We start from the raw sequence: 22,144 nt of genomic DNA, 5'->3' as shown, positions 1-22,144 counted from the left end.
GTGGCTCTTTTCTCTCAAAGAAGGAGTGATCTGATGGAGATCTTTAAGATATAGAAAGGGCTTGTTGGAGTAGAAGTGGAGAAGGTGTGCAGGGATGATCAGAACTAAGGTCTATTAATAAATGGGGTGGCACGGTGGCACAGAGCACTGCACGGTTAGCACTGCTGCTTCAGAGCTCCAGGGACCTGGGTTCAATTCCAGCCTCGCTAACTATGTGGAGTTTGCACGTTCTCCCCGTGTCTGTGTGGGTTTCCTCCAGGTGCTCCAGTTTCCTCCCATAGTCCAAAGATGTGCAGGTTAGATGGATTGGCCATGCTAAACTACCCATAGTATCCAAAAAGCTAGGTGGTATTACTGGGATACGGGGATAGGGTGGAGGCATGGGCTTAAGTAGGGTGCTCATTTCAAGGCCAAGTGCAGACTCGATGGCTTCGTTCCGCATTGTAAATTCTATGAATATAAGGTACCAGTATATCCAACAGGGAATTGAAGAGAAACCTCCTTACCCATAACTTGCTTTGACAAGGAGTAGGTGAATCAAATAGCAAAGATGCATTTAAACAGAAGTTAAATAAGCATATCCGGGTGCAAGGAACAGAGGGTTAGGTTTGATGAAGAAAAGTGGGAGGAAACCTATGTGGAACATAAACACCTGCATGGTTCTGTTGAGCCAAATGGTTTTGTTTCTGTGCTATAAATACTATCTAATAGTATGTAATCTTCAATTCTAAGGAGAGGAATAGTCAGCTCTTTATTAGCTTTAAGAATTCAGTGGCATTCGGACCAGGGTTAGCAAGACTCTATGCATATATAGAGTTTGTAAGTGTGAATATGTAGAGTTGTGCTTTGCCTGGGCATGGGGCAATATGTAGACCATGATGCTGCTCTCAAAGTACTCATCACAATATATGAATAGCCTTAAGTTCACTCTCACTTCACAAGTAAATTATTTTTCATTATATTTTTGTTGTTAATAATCATTCAAACCAAATGTCAGCCACAGCTTTTATTTGGCATTTATCAAATTGTTGACTCATACTTGCTGCAGAATCAATGCTAACAATGTTATCATTTCTGGTTAATATATTTTCACATTTAAAACAGCAATTTGGTACAACATAGGCCAATTCAATCATTACTAAAGGAGTAATTGCTCAGTCATAAGTATATCCTCTGAAAGAAGGTAAGGAGCACAGGCATTTCCCTAGAGAGGAAGGAAAAACGTAGGTCAGAACATTCTGTATTACTCTGGCAGACAGCTTGGACAAAGGAGAGAACGACTAACAGTGTCTTTTTCATGTTCGTTGTTAGGGAGTGATTTGTGAGAATCTTAAGAAAGCAGGAAAATAATATCGAAACTGGAGCATTGATTTGAATGTAAATGTTTACTCAAGAAATAAAAATGTAACCAATTTGTAAGAGAAATCCCAAACATAAATTAGGAGTGTCATATTTACAGTGATAACTTCTATCTTTATGGGGGGGAAAAAGCAAATTGTAGAACCTCTGATCACAGGAACCACCCACAGTTGTCAGATTGTCAAATTGACACAAGCATACACAACATGTCCTAAGGCAAGGATGTGCTAAAATTGCCTATATTCCTTTTGACATATTACCAAGTATTTAAAAAATGGGTTTCAATTATTTGTATTGCCAGACGGTCACAAAACACTCTGGCTGCATGAAATAGCTGACATCTGGCAATGTGTATGAAATATCACAGTGGAGGATCTATGAATTCGTACACTATTGAAACATGCCAAAAAAAATCTCAATGGAGTGCAAGTGAGGTCATTGCTGCTGACTGTGTGGGATGTGTGAGGGACCAGGAAATGGAGAGAATGGCCTATAATTCACAACCAAAATTATGGCAAATTTAATACCCACACCTTCATTATAGAATCACAGAATAGTTAAGCACAGAAGGAGGCCCCAATGCATATATTGTTCAGCAAACTGTGACAAGGATGCAATAGCCCATGAATAGCAAATCACCACGGGTTGCTGGAGGAGTTGCACTGCTTGGCGTTTAGCCCTGCAATAATGGCAGCGCACCCTCGACCTCACTGGAGTTTCAAATATTCCTGCATTTGCACATTATTTTCCAATCAAAAGTGGCACAGAACGTTAGGACTATCACCTTAAATAGTGCAAGTATTTTTTTGATGATGACATTTATATACCTACAATCCCTCCTGACGTTTTCAACTCAGAAAGGGAACAAATGAAATCACGGATTGTCATTCATGCAAGTAGTAAATTGTTACAATTTCATTAAAATTTTAAAATGTAACTTTTTTTTCCATTCCTGTTCTGTTCACCAGAGAAGATCTCATTGAAGGTCAACTGAGGTCTAATGGATAGCGAAATACGGTACATGAGCGCCACAGTTGTTTTAACTGAAGACTGCATCGGATACTTGAATCCTTCTGGATTTTTGAGTGTTCTGCTTCAAATCAACCCTTTATTTCTCTCTCTCTACTTATCTTTCTTAGCTGATTTGAGTCTTAATTCACCCCATTTCCCATCGTTATTCTGTTTCTTTCTCAATCTTTAAATTTCATTGGTTAATTAGATAGACTGTTTGTCCCATTGTTCAGCAAGGTCCCACATGTCCCATTATCAGCCAACTTGCAGAATACAAAAAACTCAAGCTTACGGGTGAGGGGAAATGCATAATAAATGGGCCATACCGCAAGTTGCCCATGCCCAAGAAAAACTTTAGCCATATCCATATTTAAAATGAGATTAAAAGGAGAATTTTGAGGGCAGCACGGTGGCCTAATGGTTAGCACAACCGCCTCACGGCGCTGAGGTCCCAGGTTCGATCCCGGCTCTGGGTCACTGTCCGTGTGGAGTTTGCACATTCTCCCCGTGTTTGCGTGGGTTTCGCCCCCACAACCCAAAAATGTGCAGAGTAGGTGGATTGGCCATGCTAAATTGCCCCTTAATTGGAAAAAATAATTGGGTAATCTAAAATTTTAAATTAAAAAAAAAGGAGAATTTTGGGAAGGGAAGGTGGTAACATGTATGAATCAGTCACCTCATTACCATAGTTGTTTTTAAAAAAATAATTTAGAGTACCCAATTCATTTTTTCCAATAAGGGGCAATTTAGCGTGGCCAATTCACCTACCTGCACATCTTTGGGTTGTGGGGGACGAAACCCACGCAAACACGGGGAGAATATGCAAATTCCACACGGACAGTGACCCAGAGCCGGGGTCGATCCTGGGACCTCGCTGCCAAAGACAGCGGTGCTAACCACTGCGCCACCGTACTGCCCCTCCTCATTCCCATAGTTAAGAAAAAAAACAATAATGGATTCTGGTGATAAAAGTCTGTAACGTTTTAAAATCAGAAACACTTAACCGTTCACTTTAAACCCATACTTATCAAGCTGAGAAATGTATGAATACATCACAATGACCATTTATAGATATTATTTTCAGAGCTACAAATTTTAAGTTGCACAGTGCAATATAATAAGCTGCATGCCTCTGAGATACTAATTTTATATATTTTGCAGCTTTGTATTCCAATTTTATAATCGTATTTAGGACATAAAGCAAACAATTTAATCGTAGATTATTCCATCAGAACATCTTGACCGATGCTGGAGGTAGACAGGAGATATGAAGAAGATAGGGACCTAGCGCAGTTGGAAAAGAGGAAGGAACTCCAGGCGAGCTTTGACCGACTATCTACCAGGAAGGCGGTACGCCAATTGAGGCGAGCAAGGGGGTCAGTTTACGAACATGGAGAGAAGGCGGGTATTTTGGTGGGTCAGCTCCGTAGGGAGGCTGCGGCAAGGGAAATTATCCAGGTGCGGGACAGGACAGGGAAGTTGGTGGTAGCTCTAGATCAGATTAACAAGATCTTTAAGTAATTCTATGAGAGGTTGTACAGGTCAGAGCCACCCGGGGGAGGTCGGGAGAGGCAGGAATTTCTAGATGGGTTGGAGTGCCTGAGGTTAGGGGAGGGGGACAGGGCTACATTAGAGGGGGCGATAATGGAGCAGGAGATAAAAGATGCAATTGGGAGGATGCAGCCGGGGAAGGTGACAGAGCTGGGGATGGGTTTACGGTGGAATATTATAAAAAATTCAAAAATACGCTGGTACCGCTGATGGTGGGGATGTTTGAGGAGTCGATAGGGAAGGGGGTGTTACCACAAACTTTGGGGCAGGCATCGATTTCCCATGTTACTTAAGAAAGATAAGGATCTGACGGAGTGTGGGTCGTATAGGCCCTTATCAATTTTAAACGTGGATGCAAAGATATCGGTGAAGGTACTGGCAGATAGGCTAGCGGAGTGCCTCCCGAAGGTGATGGGTGAAGATCGGGTGAGGTTTGTGAGAGGGTGGCAGCTCTTTTTGAACATTAAGAGGGTATTGAACGTGGTTATGGCACCGGCGGAGGGGAAGGAAATAGAGGTGGTTGTTGCATTTGACGCCGAGAAGGTGTTTTGATCTGGGTAGAATGGAGGTGCTTGATGGCAGTTCTAGAGCGGTTTGGAATTGGACCCTGATTTGTGGACTGGAGGAATACTGGAGCTGCTTCGGGTGTTTGGGTCTTTCTCAGGGTACAAATTCAATCTAGATGAATTAATATTTTGTGATGTCTCGGCCAGGGGTAGGGGCAGGGGTGGGGGGCTGCCATTCCGTAAGGCAGGGACTCACTTTAGGTACCTGGGGGTGCAGGTTGCTCGAGATTGGGGAGGGGGGGGGGGGTCTGTAGATACAACATTTCTAGTTTGATGGGGAGGGTGAAAGCTGATCTGGCAAGGTGAGACGGTCTCCCTCTGTCATTGGCGGGTCGGGTACAGGTGGTTAAAATGAATGTGCTGCCGCGATCATTTATTTTTCAATGCCTGCCGATTTTCATGCCAAAGGCATTTTTTAGAGAGGTTGAAGGGATGATTAACTCATTCATATGGGAAGGGAAGGTGGACAGAATTAAAAAGGTGCTACTACAGAGAGGAAGGCAGGCATGGGGTCTTTCGAAGCTGATGTATTATTACTGGGCGGCGAATGTGGAGAAGGTATGGAGCTGGGTCAGAGGGGTTGACTCCCAATGGGTCAGAATGGAGGAGTGTTTGGGTAGGGGGTCGGGATTGAAGGCACTAGCGACAGCGGCACTCCCGACGGCCCCGGGAAGATACTCAGGGAGTCCGGTAGTAATAGCTTCGTTAAGAATTTGCAGCAGTTTCGACAGCACTTCGGGTTGGGGGCAGGGTCAAGTGAAATACCGATTCGGGGAACCATAGATTTGAGCCAGGGAAGTGGGATGGAAATTTCCAGAGATGGGAGGAGAAAGGAATTAGGACACTAAAAGATTTATTTCTTGGGGACGTTTTGCAGGATTGAAGGAGCTGGGAGCGAAGTATGGGCTGAAGCAGGGGGAAATATTTAGAAACATGCAGGTTTGAGATTTTGCCAGAAAGGAGATACAGAGCTTCCCATTAGAGCCGGCTTCCACATTGCTGGAGGAGGTGCTGACAACAGGGGGACTGGAGAAGGGGGTAGTATCGGCGGTTTACGGAGCCATTTTGGAGGAGGAGAAGGCACCTCTGGAAGGGATCAAAGCAAATTGGGAGGAAGAGTTGGGAGAAGATATGGAGGAGGGGTTCTGGTGTGAGGTGCTCTGGAGGGTGAACGCCTCCACCTCGTGTGCGAGGTTGAGGCTGATACAGCTGAAAGTGGTGTATAGAGCGCACCTTACAAGGGCGAGGATGAGCCGGCTCTTTGAGGGGGTAGAAGATGTATGTGAACGTTGTGGGGCGGGGGGGGGGGGGGGGGGGGGGGAAACCACGTTCATATGTTTTGGTCCTGTCCAAAGCTGGAGGATTACTGGCATGAGGTGTTTAGGGTAATCTCTAAAGTGGTGCACGTGAAACTGGACCTGGGCCCCCGGGAGGCCATATTCAGGGTGTCGGACCAGCTTAAAGTGTGCTACAAAGTAAGCCACAGCTAACAGTATGTTGATTGAAAGAAGGAATGAAAGAATCAGAAACTTCAGGGAATCTTGCACCGTTGGAGGTGCATCTCTCAGTGAGACTTTAAACTGAGGCTCCAATTGCCCTCACAGGTGGACATAAAAGATCCCATGACACAATTTCAAAGAAGGGCAGGGGAGGCATACTTGGTATCCTGGTTAACGTTTATCCCTCAACCAACATCACAGAAACATGATCTGGTCATTATGATAATATCGTTTGTGTTATCTTGCTGTGTACAAATAAGCAGTCATATTTCCTATTTGACAACAGTGACTACTCTACAAACCTATGTCATTGGATGTAAAGCACTCTATGTGTGGTAAGTGTGCTACAAAGTAAGCCACAGCTGACAGTATGTTGATTGACTGTGTTAATTGTATTAATATGGGTAAGGCATTACAAGTGATTGACTAAGTACCTTGAGCACATATAAAGAGAGACTTTCCTTTCACGTTTTTATTTTAGTTACAGTGCCCCACCAGGGGCCATTGCTAGTCTCATTTTTGATCTTTGTTCAATTTATTCCTATTTTTTGTAAAACTAAAGAGACAATAGAGAAAATGCTGGAAAATCTCATCAGGTCTGGCAGCATCTGTAGGGAGAGAAAAGAGCTAACGTTTCGAGTCCGATGACTCTTTGTCAAAGCTAACAGACAGAGAAAGTGGGAAATATTTATACTGTGGAGTGGGAATAGTTCATCCTCTGATGTTAGTCTCCCTGCTGTTTGACCTTTCACATCTTTTTTTCTCTCTGGGGACTGACATTAGCACTCTTTCCCCTTGGTTTCTGTGGCCATTAGCACCCGGTTTCCCTGGGTTTCTGTGGCTATGACAATCTCCGACAGAATATAAAGAGAAACTTGCCTACAGCCATACTCGTCTTAAACACCAGCCGAAATAGCTCAGTTGGGAGAGTGTTAGACTGAAGATCTAAAGGTCTCGGGTTCAATCCTGGGTTTTGGCATCCCACCAGCTGCTTCTATTAAGGGGCTGGTTTAGCATGGGGCTGGTTTAGCTCACCAGGCTAAATCGCTGGCTTTTAAAGCAGACCAAGCAAGCCAGTAGCATGGTTCGATTCCTGTACCAGCCTCCCCGGACAGGTGCCAGAATGTGGCGACTAGGGGCTTTTCACAGTAACTTCATTGAAGCCTACTCGTGACAATAAGCGATTTTCATTTTTCAAATGTCTGATCTTATCTGATCTCATAAACTAAGCGGACTCAGGCCTGGTTAGTACTTGGATGGGAGACCACCTAGAAATACTAGGTGCAGTAGGCTTCTGTTGCCAGCAGAGGCTGCTCATGTCACCACTCACCACATTCACTCTGCTGCAGAATCCATGGGCAGGCAATCTTCATTTTTGTTAGTGTCCCATCAGTCTGTTATCCTTCTCATTAATTTGATTTACTGATTCTTTTCATTAAAAAGGGACTATAAATAGGGGATGTGTGCCCTTTAAGGCAATGTCAATTTTGAGTTCATTTGTTAATTAGTTTATTTTGTTTAATTAGTTTACTCGAGAAACAGTATAAAGAGAGGGGCACTGGGTGTTGTTAGGGAGGAGGCAGACATTTATAATGCTGCATTCAGTAAATAAGTCTACTGTTAAGTAAAATATTGGTGCCTAGTTTCCTACTTCCCCATCTGGCATCAGAATGGGTTGCCTAAAGGTGAAGATTGGAAACTAAGAATTGTTTTCAGATAGATTGTAATCTGAGTTGCATCTGTGAAGAAAGTTTAAATTGTCAGGATATGATTACCCACCAATGTTCTCTGAATTTGAACCTGATGAACAGGGCACAATGAAGTGGGTATGCCGACACAGGTGATTGTCCTTACTGAAGAGAAAACAAGGTACTGTTTGGCTTTGCCATTGTGGCTTCTTAACAAAGGTAAAATGAGAAGGAAAGTTTTTTTGTGAGCTGGATGACGGTCAGTTGGATACTGAGGAACGTTTGGCTCTTCTCCTAATCTTCATGGAAGAAATTTGTAAGAATGATCTATTAGATATCTGAGGCATGGTCAGACTTTGATAGATTTGATAAGCGGTTGTTTATCATGCACTTCAACAGACTGTAAAAAGATTGTGAAAATTAAACTTGAAGATTGCTTATTCAGTGCTCACATTTGAATAGCTGCAGTGTGCTAAAGTGCCGCATATGGATAGGCTCCTTGTCTCATCTGGCATTCGGTGCTCAGGAAAAGACATCCATTGGGAACAAGTGCCTACTGCTTTCAAAAATTCTGGGAAAAGCAGTCATTTCCAGCAGCTTCAATGGCACAAATGGGACATTCTGCTGTGTCTTTCCAGTTTTAAGGCTTCCTTGCTGTGATGATTCAATGTTCTTGTGTGGTTATGTCACATTTGGACTGAGGGGATTTTGTTCATGTCAGACATATCCTTTATTCTTTCATGGCACGTTGCTGGCAAGGCAAACATTTGTTCCCTTTAAACTGAGTGCCTTACTAGGCACAGTGGTTAGCACTGTTGCCTCACAGTGCCAGAGACCCAAGTTCAATTCCAGCCTTGAGTGACTGTGTGGAATTTGTCTGTTCTCCCTGTGTTTACAGGGTTTTCTCCAGGTGCTCTGGTTTCCTGCCACAGTCCAAAGATGTGCAGGTTAGATGGATTGGCCAAGCTAGATTTCCCCTTATTGTCCAGGGATGTACAGGTTAGGTTACGGGGATAGGGTGGGGGAGTAGGCCTAGGTAGGGTCCTCTTTCAGAGGGTCAGTGCAGACTCGATGGGTCAAATTACCTCCTCATATACTGTAGAAATTCTATGGTTCTATACACTGTTTATTCCATAGGGTTAAGAGTCAATCACGTTTCTTTGGGTCTGGAGTCACATACAGGCCAGACAGACCAGGTAAGGATGCCAGATTCCCCTCCCTAAAGGACTTAGTGAACCAGATGGGCTTTTACGGGTTGGATGGGATGGAAATCTCCCCCCCTCCTCCCCCAGATAGCACAAAGGATGTTGGTCCCCATGCCTTTTATATGTGAAAGTACACCTTCAAAGGATTGCCGATTATTGTGGCCATTACTCATTGTATTTATGGGTTGTAGTATATCTTTAGTACCGCTGTTACTGCAAGCAAATGTTGCATCCATTTAAGCAAATCCAGCTTCTGTAAATATCAATGAGATGAATTACCAATTAGATGAGGAAGGAATGTTGGTCTGGACATAAGGAGAATGCTTTGGTTTTCTTTAAGTAAGTAATGTATATTAATTTTTAACATCCATCTATATAGGTAGAAAGGGTTTGGAATGTTAATTGCCCCTAAAGTGAAAACTCTAACCCAAAATCTCGAATTTTCTTTCATCAAACAAATGTTGTATTTTATACTTTTATTATCTTTATATATATATATATATATGTTGGTTGAAATCTACATTATTTATCTGACTTTGTATTTTCTTTGGTTTGACTGCTGCATTTTAGCCATAGTTGCCAAATTATTCAAACCACCAAGACTGAAACTGATCGCAGGTTGCCAGTGTTTAGATATTTCATTGCACAGAATCTGTTTACACACTGAACAATATTGAATACATAGACCAATGTAAGTGCCATGTATTTTTCCCAAGAAAATATGAGATTTTCATCATGTGAGGTGAATCTTGTTCACAAGCCCACATACATGAAATATGTTCTTCATACAAGTTCTGTTAGTTTTTCAGTGTTTCTTTGTTTTGTTCTGAATCTCAATGAATGCCCACTGTTATCCTATGATTACAAATATTTGCCACTATGAGGGATTGACTCTGGGAGATTACAATTTAACCTTTAAATTATTTCTAGATGGCCGTTGCAACATCCGACTGAGTATTTCAGTACTTTATAAGTGTCTTGCAGTGTCTTGCATATTCTATGTGAAAGAACACACTGTTCAATTTAGGAGATATTTATCAACAGAATTTTATAAATTGCTTGAATTTCCAGTGCAATATGGAAATAACAAATAGAGAAAGCTTAAATAATTATCAATGAAGCTCAACAAGCTGATGCAAATGTGAAATATTTCATTGTTGGAGACAAATTAATGTCATTTTCAAATACATTAATATATTTTGGTGGAATTATCTTATAATTGCAAAGTTAAATACGTGAGGTGATGTTGACTTTGGATATTAACTTATTCTAGAAGTCATTGTTGTGTTTTCCTTTCATACTTTTGACAGAAAATAATGGTTTACACTCTGGGTTGGTACCTTATAGTTTGGCTTGAAGTGCAACAAAACTGGATAATAGCAAATTACTGCAGATGCTGTAATCTGCAAAAAAAACCCAAAATGCTGGACAATCTCAGCAGGTCTGACAGCATCTGTGGATAGAGAATGGATCTAATGCTCCGAGTCTGGATGAATCTTTGCCAAAGCTTTGACAGAGTCATCCAGACTCAAAACGTTAGCTCTGTTCTTTCTCCACAGATGCTGGAAGACCTGCCGAGATTGTCCAGCATTTTCTGTTTTTGTTTCTAACTGGATAACAGTTGCCCTCTCCTACTATCTGGCTTGCACATAATTCAACAGTGCCACAGTGGCTCACACTGCTGCCTCATAGAGCCACAGCATTCAATTTTGGCCTTGGGTGGCTGTGTGGAGGTTGCTCTTTCTCCCCGTGTCTGCATGAGCTTCCTCTGAGTGCTCCAGTTTCTTCCCACATTCCAAAGATGTGCAAGTTAGGTGGGGTTACGGGGAAGGGCAGAGGAGTGGGCCTGGGTCAGGTGCTCTTCAGAGGGTTTGTGTGGATTTGATGGGCTGAATAGTATCCTTCTGCACGGTAGGGGTTCTATATTGATATAAGATATTGTTGGAAGGTAATTTGGGCTTTACATTGTTACCAGTATAAATCAAGGGTGAAGCATGAACTGACTCCTAAGTGAAGTGGAGTGCAACTGCCTAAAGGAGCCTTCACTGCTTTATTACAGTGCCTGGTGTTGCATTTTGAGGCTTTTGAAGATATTTCACAGAACAAATTTGGAAATGAGTGTTTCAAATTAAAGTTAATTCACAGTTTTAATATCCTCCGAGCCAAATGCTGCAGCTGCTGAGACAAAGGGAGATTGATATGTTAATAAGCCAGGCAGTACTGTAGATGTTATCCACACACAGGGACAATATGTAATTCATTGGCTCCTCTCAGACTCATATCAGGCATTCACACCTACAGTTGAGAAGCAGCCCGGGAGGTATGTATACAAGTGCATTGGGTCGTCATCTGAGAATGCACTCCTGGGTCGGGGGGGGGGGGGGGGGAAGATATAGCCAATATAATTGACAGGCCAATCAGGCAACCATGGCTAGAGGGAAGTAGGAGAGGCAGCCCTTCCTGTGAGCATGAGGACAAAGAGACATATGTCAGGAGGTGAGCCAATTTGAACAAAGACTGTGCCACAGAGTTTGTTCTTGTACATTTTAAGGTTCAGGGAGAGCCTTGACCAGATAGGACAATTCAAAAATGAGCGTTTTAACCACAGCATACGTTTTATTTTAGACTAGCAAATGAAGTGTTTTAGAAAAGAAGTTTGAGAACATTCTGGCCAGTTAAATCACGTGGATTTGATATAATAAACTAGCTTCTTCGTAGTTTTACCTTGATCACGCTGACCAGAATGTTTTATCAATTCCGCCTGCTGGAAGATTGGACATGTGCAAAAGACAAGGGTGGTGTTTTTCATCGTCTCTGTCGTCGGGACCCTGAACTCAAACTCTCATTCTTGCTCACGTTGTGCCCTATTATTGTGTTTGAAAGCATCATGTGGACTGTTGCATGTGGAATATGTAAGATGCACATCGGATCCCAACAAGATCAAGGTACAAATGGAGGTGCGTACATTGTGTACATTCCACCCAATGGTACTAGACATAAAGCAGCCGACCCAGCCTTCCTTAAAGGAACCGCTGAATGCAGCTTTCAGAAGCATTTGAATTGAGTGCTCCTCCCGGCCCCAAACCCGTTGCTTTTCTCCAGCCCTTTGTAAACCTATCACATCCACCCCCTCCGGATTGCATTCTGCCCCGGGTGTTGGATCAGCGCTCACAGCTTGCAAATACAAATGAGGCCTGACTATTAAAATAATTTGAACCTCACTGCAAAGCCAGCGGAGCAGGCAGCAAACTTGTAACTCCTGTTGCTGAGGCTTCTGCCACTGCTGGGGGGGGGGGGGGGGGTGGAGCAACTACTCACGTAACTACATAGGTAAACACACTTCAGCAGCGGGAATGAAAGGTCTAGATCTAGACATACTTATACATTCCCAGGTATTTACCTTGCAGTCTTCCCAAAATGTCTTATTCCTTTCTGTTTTGTGCCAGGGGCTGGTTTAGCACACTGGGCTAAATCGCTGGATTTTGAAGCAGACCAAGTCGGGCCAGCAGCGCGGTTCAATTCCCGTACCAGCCTCCCCGAACAGGCGCCGGAATGTGGCGACTAGGGGATTTTAACAGTAACTTCATTGAAGCCTATTTGTGACAATAAGCAATTTTCACTTTTTCACATCGCTACATTACTATTCCAAACCTGAACCAGTAAAAAAAATCAAAACGTAATGGTTGTGTAAATTGCACATAAAATCATACAGTACCTGTTGTAGGAACACATTTTATATCATGTGAGTTATGTTACATACAATATGCATTTTTTTCTAGTACCTCTCCAGTGAAAAGTGTAGAATAATGAGAATGTATAATCAGTCATAATCTATTTTTTGAGGAAATTAAATCTGTACTTATGCCTTATTTTTATCCATACATAATATTCATTTTGATTGGGTAGAGCACAAGGCTGTCGGTTCATCTCAGGTACCTAATATTTTTCCACTGGTCCTACCAGTTGCCATGTTAATAACAGCCAAATATTATCCTGTGATTTTCAGTTCATGAGAATATGGATGCATTGTTAGATACCCAAGTTTCTAAGAATGGATAGATATTGGGCAGTGCCAGTTAATTCTGGAATGCCAGGAATGAAGGGCAGGATTCTCCATTGGCTGATGCTGGAATTGGGGAACCACGATTTGGTGGAGAAGTTGGCATCAGCCAAAAATAGATATTGACGCTGGGTGCCAAACGGAATGCCAGGCTCTAGTCCCTTGACAACGGCGTGAGCATGCAAATTGTACAGTAAAGATCATTGGCATATCATTAATGGGCCCTACCCAACATTTTCAGGCTCTTCTGTGATGCTCCACCTCCACCAGGAGGAATTACCGATGGCGAGGTTCCCTTGTATTTCAAATCGGGATTCAGGCGTTCTGGCTGCTGAGGGTGCAGGAGAGGGTACAAACAGTGTCCAACATCACTATAATATGCTGACAAATGTGCCACTGGCTGGGGTGTGTCTGCCAGGGCCTGAGGGAGTGGCAGGGGTGGGTGTAAGCCGTAGGGTCAGGATAGCCAGACACGGACACCCATTGCCACAGCCATGCGGCTGTGCACACCACTGACTGCCCACTGGGAATTTAGCATCAAGGGTCAAATGGGCGCCCTCCCAAGCCACCCCCTAGGTATCCTCTGGCCCCAGCCGACCAATCAACGGGATGGGCATGCTCCACTGCAACCAGCACCATTATCGTGGCTGGGATGAGGGTTGGCATGCATTGGAATTGCGTGAGTTCTACGTGTCACTTTGCTAGCCCATTAACGGGGCCTGAATCACTAGGGGACTGGTAACTCATCCGCGTAGAGCATTTGCGATTCAGTCCCGGCGCAGCACTTGAAGAGTCTGTTCAATGAGCCATCATTGTCACTGAACCCAAAAGAGTATCAAGAGTAGATCCAAAATTTATAACATTATATACAAACCTGACTCCAGATTCGGATTGCATTTACACTGCAAGTGCTGTGTTGATGTCAAGCAAACTGCTTAATAATGCTGATGCTACAGCTCTGGTGTAATGGCTGCCTAAAGAAAATATTTGATAGGCTCGTACAAGTAAAAATGTGACCAAATATTTAATGATAATATATTCAAACATCTAAACATTTCTGCTGGTCAGTGTAAATCTTGGAGAGAATTACTTGAGTACATATCCGAATCGTTAAACAAAACAATTGCACCATTAAAACGAGGGCTGCAACTGCAGAGTTTAATTTCATGCATCAGGATTAGGTGCATAAAGTTTCATGGGCAGAATGCACTCCCTGTGTATGAAGTCAAACTGACCTTTGAGCACACAGCTGTGATTACTTTATTGTCCTGGAGACAGGTGTCTAGTTTGTACACAAACCATAAGACTGGCACAGATGACAAAACAGATTATGCATGAAATAAATCAAAATACTGAATTTTAAACTCTTGATATGAAACTGTCCCTGACAGAAAATAAATGATTAACATTTGGAAGTGTATAAAAAGAAATACATATTTCTACCTGACAACTCTTACTGGGCAGTAATTGATTTTGTTATCTTGTTTCAATGTCTTGTACAATTAGTTACAGTCAGTGCAGTTTAATTTGGTTTTACAAGACCTGTAGTAAATGTTTTATCGATATTAGTCTGCACATACTTCCTGTCAGTTCTCAAAGTAAAAGTTCCTAAATTTGCATTTATGTTTGAAATTGTCATAGTAAATTAATCACACTGTAATTACAATATTTTATTGGAAGTACTCCAGTGCCACTCATGGGTGGGAGGTTATAATAATAGTGACATGTTTACATAGGCAGTTTCACTCACAGATATGGACCAGCCAATTTCTCATGGAAACGTAAAAATGCAGAATGTACAAATTTAAAAAGAGAACTAAATTACATGGAATCATACAGCACAGAAGGAGCCATTCGACCTTTCACGCCTGTGTTGACACTTTGGAAGAGCTACTCAATTAATTTCATGCCCCTGCTCTTGTCCCATAGACCTGCAAATTTTACTGTTTCAATTTGTATCCAATTCCATTTTCTTTGTAATAAAAACATAAAATGCTGGAAATAGACCTCAAATGTTAACTCTGTTTCTTTCTCCACAGGTGTTGCCAGATTTGCTGAGTATTTCCAACATTTTCAGTTTTTAATCCAAATTTCCAGTATGATATCTTGCTTTCATATTCGTCCATTCTTTGTTTGGTTTATTAACTAACAGGATGTGAGCATCACTGGCAAGTCCAGCATTTATTGCTCATCCCCAATTGTCTGCAGCACTACTTCCTTGAATTGCTGTAGTCCTTTGATGAATATACTCCCACAGAATGAAGTTCCAGGATTTTAACCCAATGCTGATGAAAGGATGGAAGTCAGTGTGGTTTGTGACTCGGGGAAACTTGAAGATGTTGGTGTTTCCATGTACTTGCTGCCCATGTCCTCATATGTTTTCTAGAGTTTGAGAGGAGCGGTTGCAACAGAACAGTGGCAATTTGCTGCAGCCACATCATAGAATCCCTACAGTACAGAAGGAGGCCATTCAGCCCATCAAGTCTGCATCGGCCCTTGAAAAGAGCACCCCACTGAAGCCAACGCCTCCACCCTATCCCTGCAACCCAGTAACCCTACCTAACACTTTGGACACTAAGGGGCAATGTAGCATGACCAATCCACTTAACCTGCACATCTTTAGACTGGCAGGAAACCTACGCAGACACGGGGAAAAAGTGCAAACTCCACACAGTCACCCAAGGCTGGAATTGAACCCGGGTCACATTGTGCTGGTGGTTAAGGGAATTAATATTAGAAGTGATAGATGGGGTGCATTATCAAGTAGGCTGCTTGGTCCTAGATGGTGTTGAACTTTTTTTTTTTTAGAAAATATTTTATTGAGGCATTTATAATTTTAACAATTTTAAACATCAAATTTCAACAATAACCAACAAAACCTCCCGGGCACAAACCCCAGCCAACATGGCTTACACAAACAATGCTACCTTCCCAAACTAGCCCTCTGTTGATTCTCTTATCCTTACTCATCTCTCCCATGCACCCCCCACACTGACAGCTTAATTATCCTTGATGAAGTCGATGACCAAGCAAACCCCTGCAACGAACCTCTCCGCGAATTAAATTTTTTGGGTCTGAGAAACACCGCCATGTTGCTAACCCACACCCATGACTTTGGGGGTTCCGAGTCCTTATATCCCAATAAGATCTGTCTCCGGGCCACCAGGTAGGCAAAGGCCAGGGCGTCGGCCTCTCTCACACTCTGGGCACCCGGGTATTCCGACACACCGAAGATCGCCACCTCTGGACTCGGAACCACCCACACTTTTAAGACCTTTAACATGACGTCAGAAAACCCCTTCCAGAAACCTCTGAGCCTTGAACATGCCCAAAATATATGGACATGGTTTGAAGGAGCAGCCGCACTGTGCCCACACCTATCCTCCACCTCCTCAAACAACCTGCTCATCCGGGCCACAGTCATGTGTGCTCCATGGACCACCTTAAACTGTATCAGGTTGAGCCTGGCGCATAATGAGGGTAAATTAACTCTCCTCAGGTACTCCTCCCATATTCTGACCTCCAACTCCCCACCCAGCTGTTTTTCCAACTTTCTCTTCACCTCTCCTATTGGGGCTCCCTCCCACTCCATCAGCTCCTTATCGATATCTGAGACCTTCCCCTCTCCTACTCCTGTTCTTTTTTAAAATACATTTAGAGTACCCAATTCATTTGTTACCAATTAAGGGGCAATTTAGCGTGGCCAATTCACCTACCCTGCACATCTTTGGGTTGTGGGGGCAAAACCCACGCAAACATGGGGAGAATGTGCAAACTCCGCACGGACAGTGACCCAGAGCCGGGATCAAACCTAGGACCTCGGCGCCGTGAGGCCGCAGTGCTACCCATTCTGCCACTGTGCTGCTCCGCCTACTCCTGTTCTTGACACCACCTTATCCTGTAGCCCCTGGAGCGGCTGGTATAGGAAGGTCAAAACCTGCCTCTGCACAAAATCCCTCACATGTAGACAACGGAACCCATTTCCACCTGGCAACTCAAACTCCTCCTCCAGCACCGAAAACGCTCATCAGTAAAGAGATCCCCAAACCTCTCTAGCGCTGCCTCCTGCCACCTTCGAAACCCCTCGTCCAGCCCCCTCAGCGCGAACTGGTGGTTATCACATATCGGTGCCCACACCGACCCCCCCCCCCCCCCCCCCTAACCCCATGTGCTGCCTCCACTGTCCCCACACCCTTGGGGCTGTCACTACCACCGGGCTTGAGAAGTACCAAGCTGGCAAGAATGGCAGAGGTGGCGTTAACAATGCCCCCAAACTCGTGTCCTTGCATTATGCCGCTTCCACTCACTGCCATACCGACTCCTTCCCCACTACCCACTTCCTGACCATCGCAATGTTTGCCGCCCAGTAGTAGTTAATAAAATTCGGGAGGGTCGGTTTATGCAGCTGCTCCCACTCCCGTGCCATCTGGATACTCAAGTATTGAAAGCTCCTTCCCACCACCTTGAATGGCATCTCACCCAATCTCTTCTCCTGCCCCCTCACCTAGATCGCAAAGACCTCACTCTTACCCATATTCAATTTATATCCCGAAAACTGATCAAATTCCTCTAATATCCCATAATCCCTCCAATTCCCCCCAGCGAGTCCGATATGTACAGAGGCAGATCGTCTGCGTAGAGCGAGACCCTGTGCTCCACCCACCACCCGCACTATCCCCTGCTACACCCACAATGCTCTCAGTGCCAATGCCAACGGTTCTATAGCCAAGGCAAACAACAGTGGGGAAAGTGGACTTCCCTGCCTCGTCCCCCGGTACAACCTGAAGTAGTACGATCTCACCCGATTTGTCCGCACGCTTGTCACCGGTGCCTGGTATAGCAATCAAATCCAATCCACAAATCCCTGCCCAAGCCCAAACCGCCCCAGGACCTCCCATAAGTATTCACACTCCAACCGATCAAAGGCCACGGCCACCACCACCTCAACCTCGTGGCCCTCTGGAGGCATCATAATTACATTAAGCAACCTCCTAATGTTGGTCGCCAAGTGCCACCCCTTAATGAACCCCGTCTGGTCCTCCCTTATTACCCCTGGGACGCAGTCCTCGATCCTTGTGGCCAGGACCTTCGCCAATAATTTGGCATCAACATTTAACAGGGAGATTGGCCTATACGACCCACAATTTTCCGGATCCTTATCCTGTTTTAAAATGAGGGAGATTGACACCTGTGACAACGTCATTAATGTACAACTCCTTTGCTTCATTAAAGGCCCTTACCAACAGCGGTCCCAACACCCGCGAGAATTTCTTATAAAATTCCACCTGGTACCCATCCGGTCCTGGGTCCTTACCCGATTGCATCGCCTCCAACCCCTTTACCACTTCTACAAGCCCAATTGGGGTCCCCAAGCCCTCTACCAGCTCCTCATCAATCTTCGGGAACTCCTACCCTCCCAGAAACCTCCTGATCCCCTCTTCCCCGCCTGGGGGTTCCTACTTATACAATTTGCTATAAAACCCCCTATACACCCCATTCACCCCTGCCGGGTCCAAGACCGTGTTCCCTTCTGTGTCCTTCACTTTCCCAATTTCTCTCCCTATCTCCTGCTTCCTCAACTAGTGTGCGAACATCCTGCTCGCTTTCTCCCCATACTCATACACCGCCCCTCTCACCCTTTGCAACTGCCCTACCGCCTTATCTGTGGATCACAACCCAAATTCCATTTGCAGCCTCTGGCTTCCTTTAACAGCCCTTCCTCTGGGGTCTCTGCATATCTCCTGTTCACCTGCAGAATTTCCTCCACTAGCCTTTCTTAGTCCACCCGCTCCACCTTTTCCCTGTGTGCCCGAATTGAAATAAACTCCCCCTTGACCACTGCTTTCAGTGCCGCCCAGACTGTACCTGCCGAAACCTCCTCCGTGTCATTAATCTCAATATACCACTGGATGGCCTTCCTCACCCGCTCACACATCTCTTCCTCCGCTAACAGTCCCACATCCAGTCTCAATTGCGAGCGCTGCACCCCCCCCCCCCCCCCCCCCCCCCCCCACCACTCGTAAATCCACCCAGTGTAGGGCATGGTCCAACACCAGTATTGACGAATACTCGACATCTCCACCCCTGCCAACGTCTTATCCACCACAAAAAAATATATAAGGGAGTACACCTTGTGCACATGGGAGTAAAACGAAAATACCTTTGCCCTAGGCCTCCCAACTCTCCATGGATCCATCTCTCCATGTGCTCCATGAACCCCCGAAGCTCCTTGCTGAAGCTCGCTCTTCTCTTGGCCAACTCTGCACCCAGGTCATGGTACACTCGAATTTCACTGCCCTTCCAGGTGCAGCGCCTCGTCTGCCTGGCCCACCTTATAATTCGTTCCTTGTCCAGGAACCGGTGGAGCCGCACCACCATCGCCCTCGGTGACTTGTTTCCCTGGGGCTTCCTTATTAGCGCCCTGTGTGCTCGATTCACCTCCAACGGCCGTGCAAAAGCACCGTCTCCGAGCAGCTTCTCCAGCATCCTCCCCACATATGCACCAGCATTGGCTCCTTCACCCCCCTCTGGCAGGCCCATGATCCTTATATTCTGCCTGCGTGACTTTCACCTAAAGCCGCTTCTGCTGATCGCGCATCAGCCCCATCGCTGCTGCCGTGTTCCTCGACCACCTCCTCCATCTTCTGGATCGCCTGATCCTGGGCAGCCAGCTTTATTTCCACTCGGTCACCACTGCCCTGATCGAATCCACCACCCAGGCCAGGTCCTCCAGACTCTCCTTCCATTGCTGGGTGAACTTCTCATTTAAGAAGCTCGGCAGTTGGTCCGTCGACCACTGAGCCGGCAAGGCCGCTCCCCGCCCTCCGCCATCTCCACTTGCGGCGCAGGCGTGCACCAGGTCTAACGGACTGATTCCCTCTTTTTCGACCAGTTCTGGCCCTCTGCTCCATACAAGAGGGTCAATCTCTTCCCCTCATTCTCCTGCACGTATATTCCACCTCACCTCCACCTGTTAACCAGGGAAAAGGTCCAAACAAATGCCACGAGCGGGAGCCACCAAATGTGCGACCACTCACTCCATGGTCACAATCGTTAGTTCGGTGTTGAACTTTTTGAATGCAGTTGGAGCTGCACTCATCAAGGCAAGAGGAGAATATGCCACTCATTATGGCAAGTGGAGAGTATTACATCACATGTCTGACATGTGCCTTGTAGACTTTGTAGAATTGCACTGAAAAACACCCTGCTTTTTAACCTGTTCTTTTAGCCACAGCATTCATCTTGTTGGTTCAATTAAGTTTCTAGTCAGTGATGACCTCCAGGATATTGGTTGGGAAATTCAATGGTGGTAATGTCACTGAATGTCAAAGGGAGGTGTTTAAGCTATCTCTTGCTGGACATGATCATTGCCTGGCACTTCTGCGGCACAAATGTTACTTATTGACCCAAGCCTGACTGTTGTCCAGATCTTGCTCTATGCAAGCACAGACTGCTACAATACCTTAGAAGTTACAAATTGTACTGGATACGATATAATCATCAAGAAACATCCTCAGTTCCCACCTTATGATGGAGGGAAGACCATTGATGAAGCAGCTGAAGTTGATTGGCTTTGTGTGTTATACTCCAGAAAGTCAGTTGATGAAGGATAGAACTGGAGCCATTCTTTTGTATCATGTTTATTTACAGTGTTGCACATCACCAGCACCTCCTAAACCAACATCCACAGTTTGTCTGCATCTATGGAGATTCAAGTGAATTACCAGTTAATACCCAACACTTGCAATTAAATGCAATTAATAATAATAATAATAACCGCTTATTGTCACAAGTAAGCTTCATTGAAGTTACTGTGAAAAGCCCTTAGTCGTCACATTCCGGCACCTATACAATTCACTGATACTGGGCGAAATTCTCCGACCCCACGCAGGGTCGGAGAATCGGCCGGTGGCGGCGTTATTCCCCCTCCCGCCATGTTTTGAATTTTCCGAACCGCCATTAAATGGCGTAGATCAAATCCCGCCGGCAGCCTCCGAGAACTGCTGGCGCCGGCGGGATGTGATTTAATTTTTACGTTGAATAATTCTCCGGCCCGGATGGGCTGAAGTCCCGCCGACGTGGCCACGGGTCACGTCGGCGAAAATCACAGTAGGTTTATAACGGCGTCAACCAGTTCAGTTACCTACATCGAGTGCGGCGCGGGGAGGAGGAGAGTACCGGTGTTTGGGGGGGGGGAGGAGGAGGAGAGTACCGGCGTTTGTGTGTGGGGGGGGGAGGAGGAGAGTACCGGCGTTTGTGTGGGGGGGGAGTACTGGCGTTTGTGGGGGTGGGGGAGAGTACCGGCGTTTGTGGGGGGGGAGAGTACTGGCGTTTGTGGGGGCGGGGGGGGAGTACCGGCGTTTGTGTGGGGGGGGGGAGAGTACCGGCGTTTGTGGGGGCGGGGGGGAGAGTACCGGCGTTTGTGGGGGCGGGGGGGGGAGTACCGGCGTTTGTGGGGGCGGGGGGGGGGGAGTACCGGCGTTTGTGGGGGGGGGGGAGAGTACTGGCGTTTGTGGGGGCGGGGGGGGGAGTACCGGCGTTTGTGGGGGGGGGAGAGTACTGGCGTTTGTGGGGGCGGGGGGGAGTACCGGCGTTTGTGGGGGGGGGGAGAGTACTGGCGTTTGTGGGGGCGGGGGGGGGAGTACCGGCGTTTGTGGGGGCGGGGGGGGGGAGTACCGGCGTTTGTGGGGGGGGGGAGAGTACTGGCGTTTGTGGGGGGGGAGAGTACCGGCGTTTGTGTGGGGGGGGAGAGTAACGGCGTTTGTGGGGGGGGGAGAGTACCGAGCGTTTGTGGGGGGGGGGGAGAGTACCGGCGTTTATGGGGGGGGAGTACCGGCGTTTGTGGGGGCGGGGGGGAGTACCGGCGTTTGCGGGGGGGGAGTAACCGGCGTTTAATGGGGGGGGAGTACCGGCGTTTTGTGGGGCTGGGGGGGGGAGTACCGGCGTTTGCGGGGAGGGGGAGTACCGGCGTTTGTGGGGGTGGGGGGGGGAGTACCGGCGTTTATGGGGGGGGGGGAGTACCGGCGTTTGTGGGGGGCCGGGGGGAGGTACCGGCGTTTGTGGGGGGCGGGAGTAACGGCGTTTGTGGGGGGGGCGGGGGGGGGGAGTACCGGTGTTTGTGGGGCGGTGCTGGGGCGGGGGGGGAGTACCAGCGTTTATGGGGGGGGGGGAGTACCCGGCGTTATGGGGGGGGAGTACCGGCGTT

The 22,144-nt window shown here is 46.1% G+C and overlaps 1 protein-coding gene and 1 non-coding gene across 6 annotated transcripts in view; both read left to right on the top strand.

The window, feature by feature from the left end:
* The window catches only part of LOC119969595 (nucleolar protein 4-like), a 430,219-nt gene that overhangs the window by 7,694 nt on the left and 400,381 nt on the right, over nucleotides 1-22,144 (top strand). The window lies entirely within an intron of this gene.
* Nucleotides 6,893-6,965, top strand: trnaf-gaa. Its single transcript has one exon. It is a non-coding gene; the product is annotated as a tRNA-Phe (tRNA).

This window comes from Scyliorhinus canicula, chromosome 7 (assembly GCF_902713615.1).
Source record: "Scyliorhinus canicula chromosome 7, sScyCan1.1, whole genome shotgun sequence".
Classification (NCBI taxonomy): domain Eukaryota; kingdom Metazoa; phylum Chordata; class Chondrichthyes; order Carcharhiniformes; family Scyliorhinidae; genus Scyliorhinus; species Scyliorhinus canicula.
Note: the sequence above shows the minus strand (reverse complement) of the source record. Positions and strands in the feature narration are given on the sequence as shown.